The sequence below is a fragment of the Bombus impatiens genome, unplaced genomic scaffold (genome assembly GCF_000188095.3).
Source record: "Bombus impatiens unplaced genomic scaffold, BIMP_2.2 scf_0491, whole genome shotgun sequence".
NCBI lineage: Eukaryota > Metazoa > Arthropoda > Insecta > Hymenoptera > Apidae > Bombus > Bombus impatiens.
In genome coordinates this window covers 9,903-22,483 of record NT_176910.1, presented here as the reverse complement: position 1 = coordinate 22,483, position 12,581 = coordinate 9,903, and the positions used below count along the sequence as shown (strand labels likewise).

The following is a 12,581-nucleotide window of genomic DNA, read 5'->3' as shown; positions in this document are numbered from 1 at the left end:
TTCAAGGTCGACTGCGATCTTGATTTCGGTTAATGTTCGCGGTGAAACTGGTGTATGAACGTTGATAAATCGAGGCGAAAACGGTTTCCTCTCGGCGCGCTTTTACTTATAGCTTGGCGCGCAAGAAACTGGCAACCCAATGTCTTCCCTATAAATCACTTTAAGCGTGATCTTCTCACGCTAATTACCCTTTACCTCGCAACAGAATAAAATAACGATGAACATTTTTTACTAGCGAGAAGACAGTAACAAGATAGATCAACGTTACAAAGCGTTTTCACTTTTATTAGAGAGGAGCCAAAAATCCCAGTAGCGTCCGACTGAAAGACGACACGAAAACGGAAATTAAACTCTCTCATTCTGATACAGACATTCTAATACAGAGAGCAGCTCAAAGGAGAAGCAGCAAGCTACGGCTCGAAAAGGTGGAGAACAAGCGCTAAATGAAACCGAAGAAACGAAACTAGGAGGCACCGGAACGAAGGACGGTCTATTTGAATTCCGACAAGGAGGTTCGTTTTAACGAGAGTGCCTTTATTTCGCACTCGAGGCTCGACAAAATTCACGGGCACCTTGGTTAAAGGGAAGCAAGGAGCAATGAGGGGAATCAAGGACGACACGCGGGCGAGAACGTGGCCTCGACGATTGCCTGTTGGACGAACGAGGACTTGGCAGACTCTCGAGTGTTCAGGCTGCATCCGAACAGGGTGAAAAAGGGGACTCGAGGGTGGAGAAAAGTGATATGCAATGGAAGAGAGGAAGATAGAAAGCAGAGAAACGTAGCGGCGCGAGATGAAGAGGGGAAATGGACTGATTGTAATTGTACCGCGGAAAAATAGGAAAAAAGAAAAAGATAGTGCGAGAGGGTAGAAGAGGGTGGAAGGGAAGACAGTTAAGGTTGTGAAACAGAAAGAGAGGAAACGAAAAGATATAGAAAAGGAAAAATGGATGATGTTAAGTCATGAAGAGGAAAGGGAAGGAATGTACAAAATGCCAGATACAGTTTAATATGCATTGTTTTTAACAATTACGAGATAGATACTACCCTGTGGGCTATTATCATGTGGCCATATCGTTATGTGGGTTATGACAGTTATTGAATGGTTTAATCGCATTGACTACGCAAACAGAAGCAAAGTAGCCCCACAGGATTGATAGATTGACGTATCGTGTACGAAGCTAAATATTTATGCATTTACAGACAATTTAAATGTTTGGAAGAAATGCACGGAGAATGTACATAATATGTACGAATGTCAGTATCGAAAAAATATGGGTAAAAGTGCTAAAAATTACAATACTTAGGGAGTGAAAGAAATTTCACCAGCTATGCTCATGAAAATATGAACACATTACACATACGTGCAAATAATTAACATGCTGAATAATGTACAAGTACGAATTGGCTTTAAAAAAGAATGTACAGGTGCAAGAAATAGCTGTAAGGATTAAAGTGAAACATAAAACGACGCTCTAATTATTTTGAGTAATATACAGAGAAGCATCCAGTCGAATAAAGAAGATCGATTAACCAGGTACTTAACATGAGAATAATCAAAATGTAGCGAGCAAGAAATTAAAATTAAACTAGGGAAAACGTAACAGCAGCAGTGCAAGAAGAATGTAAATGTAACGGAGGTAAATTAGAAGTGCGTAAAGTAGCATAGGAAGCGAGAGGAATAAAATGACGGGGGTAAGCAAGTTCTTGAACGGGATAAGGGAAGCAAAGTGGCAGAGTTCAGTGGCTCGTTTCCGCCCGTATCGTCGGGCTTTAACATAAAAGAAAACGGTCTGAACCGTGTTGAACGACCGGTGTCTCGGTCGATGGTAATTTTCAGACGATCTCTCGAAAGAAGGGGTTTCGCCGTGCTGGCAAACAATCGTCCATGATGGCGTTACGAATCGAGTCTAGTGGGCACGTGGAACGTTCTCTCTGTCGCGGTCTTGAAATTCGTTTCAACGGAACTAGCGCGACCCTTAACGACGCCCGATGAAAGAGAAAACGAAGGGGGCGAAAGGGGTTTGAAAGTTCGATCGCGAGTATCATTAGAGCGGGATGAAGGCTGCCTCGTTACGATCGGGCAATTCCACGCAAATGAATTTTCACGACGTTGTTAATTAATTCGATGTTGGCCTGTTACGCGTTAGGACGCCGCTTTGCCTCGATAATTCGACGACCGTTTAATTGGCGATGCCCTCGCAAATTGACTGTCTCGGCTTTATTATTTTGTAACTTCCGATGTCGAAGAATGTGATATTCTTATACAGGATGGACCAACAAGAAGCACCATCTAAAATAATTCGTTACCGATCTTTTCTTTTATCGAAAAAGATTTTAAACGAATTACGTTACATTTCAAGACACTCGTGCAAGAGATGAATACAATTATGCTCTTTTATATCTTACATTTCCAGAAATGTCAAAGTGACTTTGAGTTCCTTAAGTGACACTCTATATATTTTGTAACATTAATCGATACAACTGGGCATTTTCTACAAAAAAAGTATTAACTTATTTCTATCGGAAATTAGTTTGGATTTTAACATTAATTTGTCAAAACGAAGACAATGTAAAGAGAGGAATACCGCTTCGCGCCTTTTCTTGCGCTTCATACGCTAAGCTCGACAGATTGAAGTTAAAATATCTGCCAAACTAATGGTTTTTCGATATAAATAGGTTAATACAGTTTTGTAGAGAATAACGAGCTGCATCGTAGAGCTGTATGGTAATTACATTTTACATTTAAAAATATACAATTCTACTTAGGAAGACGTATGTTACCTTCGTATGACCATTACGCGCCCATCCATAAGAAACTGCTTAACTTACATTCGCTTCTTATCTAAATTACTTTTCTTATACAACGTATAGTGTACGATTAATTTGCATTCGTAGATTGAAACCGTTCAGCCTGTTCGTACATACACGCATCATTTTTGCTTTAACAGAAGTTCTAATTATTAAACGCTTAAGAAATCGACTTGAGAAGGTTACAGCGAAAGAATAATACATTCTGAAGAGGAGAAATATCGTAGATCAAACGTGGTGAATTAATGTTCTGATATATCATTCGCCTCAATTGCGTTCGCAAGGTTCGTTACAGTTTCGTGTCCTATTCACGTAACTGGCAACAATTTCCATCGCAATTCATGTTACGATTTCATTGAATTAATGAACGTCGTTTTTAGAACCACGCAGCCGAAGAACATATATAATTGGCCAGTTATGCTGTAAAAATAACTTACGGCTCTGTTTTTTTAAACAATACATGGCGAAATTAAATTCTCACGCTGCTCGTAAACGACGCGAGAATCGTGTGTTTATTCGAACGAATCGATCTCTGGAATCGTGAATATCGAAGTAGCACGCGCAATAAATTCAACAGAATTTTAAATAAATTGACAAAATTCATAAGTAAATTGAAAATCTGAAAATATCGAGAAATTTCTACATTTCTGTATTTCATTCCCTCTGACACGCGATTTCGAATTCTCAATGGCCCTTAAGATCCAACGTAGTTGAAAAGACAAATTTTAACGAACTGAACGATCAAACTGGCGAAGATATTCAAAAATCTCGAAACGTAAAATAGTTGTTCAGACGTTCGTATCATGAATTCTTTAACGCGCGATTTGCAACTTTCAAACGCTTCTAATATCCAAGATAGCCGAAAACAAAACGTGAAATCTGCGAGATTTTGCACGAGTATCCTATTATTTCTGAATGGGAAGTGGTAAGAATTTCGCCAGAGGTTATATTATAGAACAGCGCACAAACGTTTCTCAGATCCGCAAGAGCGCTTCGCCTTATCTAAAAGCGCGAGAATCGCCGTAACGCGAAGACTTGCTTCTTCGAATTGCGTGGACCACAATGGAGAAGATGCGTCGACGTTGCGATCTTCTCCATTATCTGGAGATGGTGGTTCGCGTAATTCCGGCGCTAGCATATCGTTCAAGGTTAAACATCTCCCTGATAATCCGGAATTCTGCCAACTGTCGGTATGTTGTATGAAACTGTAGCATGCGTGGTAGTATTGTAGATGAAACGATGGTAGCAATCTCGTGGAGTATTTTTCCGGAAAGATAGATGGTGATAGTGGAATGTATGTATATGGATACAGAGTGGCCAAAAAATGAATGATCGAAATAGAGAAGTCTATTCTGCTTGCAGTTGAAATGTACAGTGTACAGTGGCTACAAGAGGTATTTGTACAATGAAATATATGTAAGTACAGAACGGTACAAAAGTGAGTGTTGGTACAGTAAACGTTAGTTATATCGATTTGAATTGTTAATTTGAATATTGTACAGGGTGATTCAACAAAAGTGTTTTAAGATTTATATAGGATATTACAGAAATTAGTGGCCACGGTTTCAAAAGTTACGTTACCTACCTACGGAGTGAAAAAGTAAATAATTTGTATATTGTACAGAGTGATTCATCGAGGGTCAGCATTTTAATATTCGTATAAATGTTTCAAGGCAGATGTAGTTAAGAGGAAGAATAATATCGTGGATACTCGTCTTAAGACGAATGATTCTTATGAAAATTGATTAACCCTTAACGCTCTGACTTTTAATTGTGAATATCAACCGGCAATTCTTATTCTCATCATACTTCGACTTACAAGTTTTTAAGTGTCAGATTTTAAATGCTACAATGACATAATGATAATAATATCAAAGTCATTCAAAACAATCTTTATTCATCTCAGAAGTAATATAATTTTGATTACAATATTTATATTAATTATAATTGAGTAATATGCGGTACACCTGGAGTAGAGCGTCGCATATCGGTGGTGCTTGAGAGGCACACTTGGAGCGTTAAGAATTAAAAAAGATATATCGCAATTCTCATACGAAACGATATTCAACTTTCAAAGAATAAAACTCTATCGCATCTGTTTAAGAAATAAACGTTTCTGGAACCAACCCTCTAATCTATATACCATCCTAAAATATACTTAAAACCAACTATAGCTCTTTCCATCGCTTGTTTCGTTCCAAAAACAACCAGCCATTTCCTTTAATACAAGTTATGAAACAAAGATCAACAACTTATCAACCCTTACATACCGTCCAATGCTCCCTAAACGAAGTCGTTAAACTCTGCCCCCGGGCGTAGCAAAGTAACGCGAGCAATAAAAACGCACCCTTTACAATTTTCAACCGGAGTCTTCGTAAGCCTGCACGGTAAACCAGAAGCCAACGTTACAGGCTGCATTTGCCAGTTACGTCGAGGCATAGAACAGAGTAACTTCTGGCGTGGCTCACTTCCGCAATAACCGGCGAAAGAAATAACAATCCGGATTAAGCCGAGCTTAAACGCGTTATCAGGACTGATGCTACGGGAGAAGTTCGCTTTCCAACGTGGCTGTGTTTACGATTATGAGAAACGTGGCAGCCGCTCGCGAAAAGCCGGAATACTTACGGAGGATGGAAGTTACCCTGTTTCTCTTTTTATCGTACGATAGGAGCCAAAGTTTCGTTTGTCGTACGCTAAGCGACATCTTCGTTCCCCGGGAAAAGTAGCAGGCCGCTCTTATGATGCATACAGCGAGGATTGAAGTTGTGGTAATTGGCCTTTAGCTGGGTGAATAGGGTGAGAGTTGGGTAATTGTTATATGGCGACGATTTGGCGTTGTGTTGACTATTGGTCGGGGATATAATTGAACGCGTGGCGTACTCTGGAGATTGCTTAAATCTATTTGACATGATTTTGATGTAGGCAGTGGGTGTGCAGTTAGTAGTTTATGAACTCAGCTACTTTTGATAAAATATAATTTAACTGGAAAATATCAAATGAAAAAACCTAGGATGATCTTATTTTCTTGTTAGAGCTGTAGTAAGATATTATGAGGTGAAAAAATTTACTTTTAATGATTAACGTACGCTGTATAAAATTGGCGATTATAAATGTCAAGCGCATTATATCGTTATCCTTTGCTCGTTTGATTTTCAAGCTTTACATAAGATATTTTGTGTTTAAACGCTTGATGTTCTACTTCCCAATTCTCTCTGTTTTTGTGTAAAATTGTTAACGTCGGTTTTTCATCGAAATACCTCACAAAGCAATTAGAGCTACCGAAGCTACAAAGTTGAAAATTATAAATTCAACACTGGATGCAAATCTGTTTAATCTTGAGATAGATCTTTCTATCCTGACAAATTTTCACCATCATACAAGTTCTGAAAAATATATCGTTTTGCAGATACACCGAGAAGATTTGTGTATTATACTTTTTCAGATATTGTCGCCATAAGTCAAGCCACATTTGTTTATCTCCATAGCAGGCATCCCCATAACGCGTACGCTAGGAATAATCTAAAGCAGACAACTACACTTCCTACGGACATACCCTCCAAGGAGCAATAGTCGCGAAAGACGAAGTTATAGGGGCAAAGATAAAAGCAAGGATGATAGATAGACCGATCCTATCTCTGAATTCATGCCACCTTATTCCCCAAATCCTTAGGGAAATTTCTCGAAAAAACCGAGACGAAACAGAAGTTCGCAAATCTAATTCAAATTTGAAACATCGATACAACCAAAAGTACCAACAACGATTCACATTGGACATTTCGTAACAAACGCAACCGTTGTCCACGTTTATCCTTCTCCAGGAAAGCGAAGAAATATTCCAGCACCTATAATGTTTCTTCCATACATTTCTCGTCGCTATTACATTTTTTACAATGATTCAAATAAGACAAATTCTACGCATAAAAAGAATTTCAACAACGCGCACATTTTTTAAACTAATATATATATATTATGACGTAGTATTAGGTTGTCCGGAAAGTTTCTTTTGCTTCATAAGATAATAATAGATGAACAGCAATTTCTGTTTTATATTATTTCATTGAATTAGGTATGATCCATTTCATTATATTTTTATTATTATTGTTACGTCCGGTGACTCCCTGCGGTCGAGGCGTCCATGAGCTGTGCCATAAAACGAGGCTTCTTGAATTACCGACAAGATAAAAATTGGGGAAACGTGGGTTTTCCCATGTTTCCCGAGATTCCACCCGCAAGCGATCAGTGATGGGGCGATTCTCCACCGAACAAGAGTTTTCCTTAGCGACAAAATTGTTACTGGACTTCACTGGTTCATGGACTACAGAACAGTCACCACATCTCTAGACTTCACTTCCGCCTATAGATCAGTCATTGTCTCTAAACTGGATCTACGACTACAGATCAGTCGACAGCTCTGCACTGGATTCACTACTTTAACTCAGTCAACATATATTAATTAACATATATATATACGCAAAGAGCGTAATCTTCGTGTCTACAAGTTGTTGGAAATATATAACATCTTTGAACAGTTACTCAAGTGCTACTCATTAAAATCACCTCTATTATCCTAATCGAAATAGGGGATCGATCTGTTCGTGGCATCGATTATTCTAGTCGTAACGGGAATTTACGACTCCCGTTGACGCGCTTCCTCGCCACCGCGTCTCCCCGCCACTGGTCGATAAAACAATTATGTTCGTGCATAATGCAATAAACTAATATAAAACAAAATACATTAAACGTCTATTATTTCCTTATAAAACGAAAGAAACTTTTCGTACAATCTAATATATTTCAATCTATTGCAGCTAAAACGTTACAGTCACCCCTTAACGCTGAAGAAATACACAGAATGCGAATGATATACAGAAATATATCAAATATCCAAATTATAGTGATTGTTACGGTACTTAGCGTATAAAACAGGTTTATGTTTAAGTTTCGTTCCATTAAAGGTACGAATTTGCATAAAATTCCGCGCTTTCCAGCTACGACATTAACAGAATCGTCAACATTACTATCTCCTCAAAGAGGAAGTAAAAAGTAGTCGGCGAAGTATTGGGTTGGCAACTAAGCGATTGCGGATTTTGTCAGTACCACCTATTGACTGTGTGCGACTCTTCGCTGTGTGCGAAGATTTCGAGCGCTATCTAACGAAATTTACGAGTCATAAATTGGAGAAGCAACGACGCTGTCCGATGGCGCAATTCGACCCCGTAAAAGCCGACGCACAGCTTTAAATACAATGAACGTGGCGAAGCGACAGCGATAGCAGACCCGCGTGGGTCGACATTTCTCCGAGCAGTGACGTAACCGTATGCAAGCATCGTGAGATGCCCTGGAAACGGATCGTCCAATAGCCACCGTGTCCCCTTTGCCCCCTGACGCGATTTATCTTTATCGTTTCAAAGATTCTAACTCGGACGAGATTGCTCGAACGTTCAACTCGCCTTTTCTCCAAGCTTTTTTCAAAGTGCCCCCAATGCTTATCGTTTGATTTTCGTTTCGAAAAGAATTTAAAGAATCGAAGAATGGTGGAAAACATGGCTGTGTCACCATACGTTATCAGTGGCCGATCGATACGAAGTTTGGTGGATATCGCGTGGATGAGATGGTAGATCTGAAATATAAAATCTTAGATTCGGGTCGATCATGACGGCAATTGAAAATTTGTTATCGAAGAAACGAAGAAATCCAAATTTTATACAACGAAGAACAGAGATCTCGAAGAATAGAGCTCGGAACGTTTAGAAAAAGATCGGCAGAACTGAGTACAATATCTGAGAATGTAACGTCTCGAGACAACGACGCTTGGAAGTTACAAAGTGAAATTCGAGAACCAAAGGAAGAGACAAAGATAGGAGGATCTAAAAATTTCACAAAGAAGCTTCGAATCGAGGTCATCGAATCAATCTCACGATAAAGAAATCCGATATTCTATCACTATCCTTTGAAGTACAGTTCAACTGCATTTTACCAGGACTTTTAGAATTATCTTCCATCGCTGCGCAGGTTCTGCAGTTGCAAAACTTTGATTTCAGTGCAAGTTACGCTGTAGACTCGCGTAAACTAGCTAAACGCGTTACCCCAAAACGCAACTTTTCCCAAAGTATCAGTTTCCTCCAAACAACTCCACCTGCAGACCTTTGATTTTCCTATATACATGTATACCGAGCTACACGTGTTAAAAGCTCTTCCGCTTCTTTTATTTACAAAAATAACGTTCTTTTATTATCAATTCGTTCCGCGAAAGCATCAAAATTAACGCTTCGTATAGAATCTAATGTTCAAACAAATTATTTCATTAATATCGGTTTAACAAATGCTATAATTTGAACCATTCTCAATACTGCGTCATGGGTAGTTTCGATGTTAATAATTAAATTGTTTAGAAATAATTAATTTCAGAGAAAAAAAATATCGTAGGAAGAAAAAGCCATTGTGCATAGTATGCAAAATGTTACGTTCTTAATGATAGTTAGACTGCATATTTCTATACATTTATGGCAAATCTGGCCAAGAATACACAGGATGCCAATCTTGTTTTGACTTTTTGAGTTATATTCGTGAAAATATAAATGTCCATAAATGTCCGGGCTCTAATGATAATGAACTAAATCACACATGACCGACAGAGAATAAGTTCGTGCTCAGAACATTCAAGAGGGTGAACAGGGCTAAGAAGTGTCGTAAACGTGAACAACTCAAGCGACTAACATTCACAATCGTCACGCGGAAATCGCACTTTTCTCTGGCGTAGCGAGTTTCTAACTTCTCGAGGGAACAATCGTAATGCAACATCAAAGCGAACTGGGGCAAAAAAATGCCGGATAACGAAACATGAAAGTCCCGTGACTAGGAACTATTTTGAAAAAAAACCTAACGCGAGACGTTATCGTTCTTATAAAAATAAGGAAGGTGAAAATAAAGCGAACAATGCATGTACAGTCAAAGTTGGAGACTAGGAAAAAGAAAGGAAAGAAAAGAGAAGAAAGGAAGAAAGAGAGGAAAGAAAGGAAAAGGAGAGAAAAGTAGTAGTAGATTCTTCAATCATTCGTGAGTGTCAACGACACGAGGAACGAGAAACGTTTCGACGAACTTAATAGGATGACGTCTGGTCAAAAACTTCTTGTGATATAAGAATCTAATTACCGACCGAGCTGGATGGATATAAATTTCGCGCGCCAACTATTTCACAAGTTTCGAGGGGCGTTCGAGGACTCGAAAAAGTGGATGGGAAGTTCGGAGGTTCTTCGATGAGCTGAATAAGAACAGAATCGAAGAAGGGGGCTGAGAACCGGAGGAATTGATTGGTAAAGGAAGTAAGAGATCGAAAGATTAGAAAATTCGGCGTATCGCGCGATCGTCGAATCGAAGTAATCGAAAGCATCGAAACGTTGATAAATGGATAAACTCGAACAACGATAAAGTCGAGCAACTGGAAACTGGAATACACGAATATCAAATAAAAAATCGGAGAATAAAAATAATTGGAAATGGTTCGAATAAAAATCGAATAATTTTATAACCGGAAAGTTGAAATACTAAAAAGTCAAAGCTTAAATGTTGCGACTCGATTTTCTCCACTACAATGCTAACCAAAAACACACGCAGTTTATGTTATTATCAATTATCTACCATTTAAAAACTTGAACGATTCTAGTAATCGAAAAATTGAAACACTAAAAGTCCAAGTACCAAAATTTGGACCTAATTCCCTTAAAATACTAACAAGAATACGCACATCTAAACTGTCGGCTGTTTTGTCTAAAACGACGTGGGGTCTCCAGGAATTTATGAGTGTTCACGAAGCACGGTTACGTACGATAAATACGTTCCGAAAAATTCCAAGTAAAAACGTGTTTACACGAAGGTTTTCGTACGACGAACGAGCCGGCGACTCCAAAAATACATCATCCGGCCCTACCGTAACGCGCTGTAACTCCATATTTTAAGACGCGTCACCGGAACTGCATAAAAACACGGCGAAAGCATGCACACAGAGGAGACAAAGTGCAACGGCGTGTTTCGGTCCCTGTTGAACGCTGCGCGTTATATCACTGTGCAACGAGGGAGCCAGTGACGACGAACGTTGAAATACGTGGGACGTATCTGGTATGACGCGACCAGTGACACAACGCAATTGCAATGCCGGCTGTCACTGTCGCGTTTATTAAGTCATACTCGCCATGGATTCGACGAAGCATCGGATATTTCTTTGAACTCAAAACGCGCGCGTGTCACAGGGGTAAACGTCTGCAATGTGGATTTTAACAAGATACCAGGTGCAAAGAACACGGTTTTACTGCTCTTAATATCTCCATATTAGTGAGGCACGGATGCTTTCAGAGCACGTGAAACGAGTGCATCATCGGAGTACATGTGGTTTGAGAGGAATGTCAGGCGAAAACAACGCGACGCTGAACCTCTTAAATAACTGACACGTTATCGTTACTGGTTCTTAGAATCGACTTTAAGGGAGCGAATGTTTGATATGGAGTACGTAAACAAATGTGGCACAGATCTGTATCTCGCTCGTACTTAATAGAGAAAACAAATATTGCGATTTTGTCAACATACTGCTGCCGTAATATTTAGATACTTTACGATGTTACTGTAAATTGAATGCTTTCTATTTGTTTTATATTTTATTACAAACCTGTTAATTCACCGGAAACATATGTGTCTTATACCGTAAGATATTGAATAAAGGGAAGTCTGTTAGGATTTTTCAATAAATATAAAGATTAAGTGTTCTAATACTTATGGTTGGCAGTGCATATCCTACTGTCGTCAGATCTCCACCTACTTAGTTGCATATCGTCTACTGTCTCCCTGTCTCGAAGTTTCAGTGTAGTATATATACGCCTGTGACACACATGTTACGTTCGATCGCAGCTTTACGCTCGTTCGGTCCTCTTTCAGCCGGCAGAGGAGAACTCGTGACTTCATGCCCTCGTTCGTGACTCGCTCGTCCGTCAACCGACTCGAAAGTCGAAACTAGGCACGGTTAACCTATCCTTCCTACTGCACTTTAAGCTTCCCTTGAAGAGCACGATCAAAATGTCCTTGCATTCGATTTCGCACAAACGACACTACGACGAGAGGTAAAATGAACCGAGAATTTGATTATCCGACGCGAAAAGACTCAGCCGATATCGTATTTCATATCGAAATTTGTTATACGCTTTAATGACAGCATATAAAATTGAGATGCTGACTCACCGATAGTCTTCTTATCCGACGATACTCCTGTCTGTCACGTTGCACAGCTTATCCAAGTATTCCAATTCACCGTTCTTCGTTTCTTGAAACCTTCGATGAAACGTTCAGGCAACGGTGACGAGTGGCAACATTGAGTAACACTGAACAAAGCACATGAGAAACTTCGATTGATAACCACGCGGTTCGTAGCGTGCTCTTTTGCGACCGAACATGAACCACAAAAACTTTCTAGACGACCTGCACGGCACGAGATCCGACAGCCGACTGACTTCACGCGGATGCTGCGGCGAGCGTGTTGCCACGCGTCCCCTGCCACACGACGCGCACATCCCCACCACTCCCCACTTTCCGTCTCGCTCGCTCGCACTCAAACTTCCATAGCTCTTTCTCTTTCTAGGGTTCCCGTTTCTGCACGTGCGAGCAGCATTCAACTTGTCTCCGAGTCGCTTGAATTTTATCAAACACAAGAATTGGATCTTAACTGAATATCGAACAATTATTTGGTCCCATGATCATTCACAAACGTAGAATTTCTTACTTTAGGCTA

The 12,581-nt window shown here is 39.6% G+C and overlaps 1 protein-coding gene across 1 annotated transcript in view; it reads right to left on the bottom strand.

Annotated features, from left to right (window-relative positions):
* LOC100741349 (prolyl 4-hydroxylase subunit alpha-1) overlaps positions 1-12,324 on the bottom strand; it is a 225,029-nt gene extending 212,705 nt beyond the window's left edge. The window contains exon 1 of the mRNA XM_012387903.3: positions 12,035-12,324. The gene's annotated coding sequence lies outside the window, so the exon portion shown is untranslated. The remainder of the gene's footprint in view (positions 1-12,034) is intronic.
* Positions 12,325-12,581: the final 257 nt, after the last annotated feature.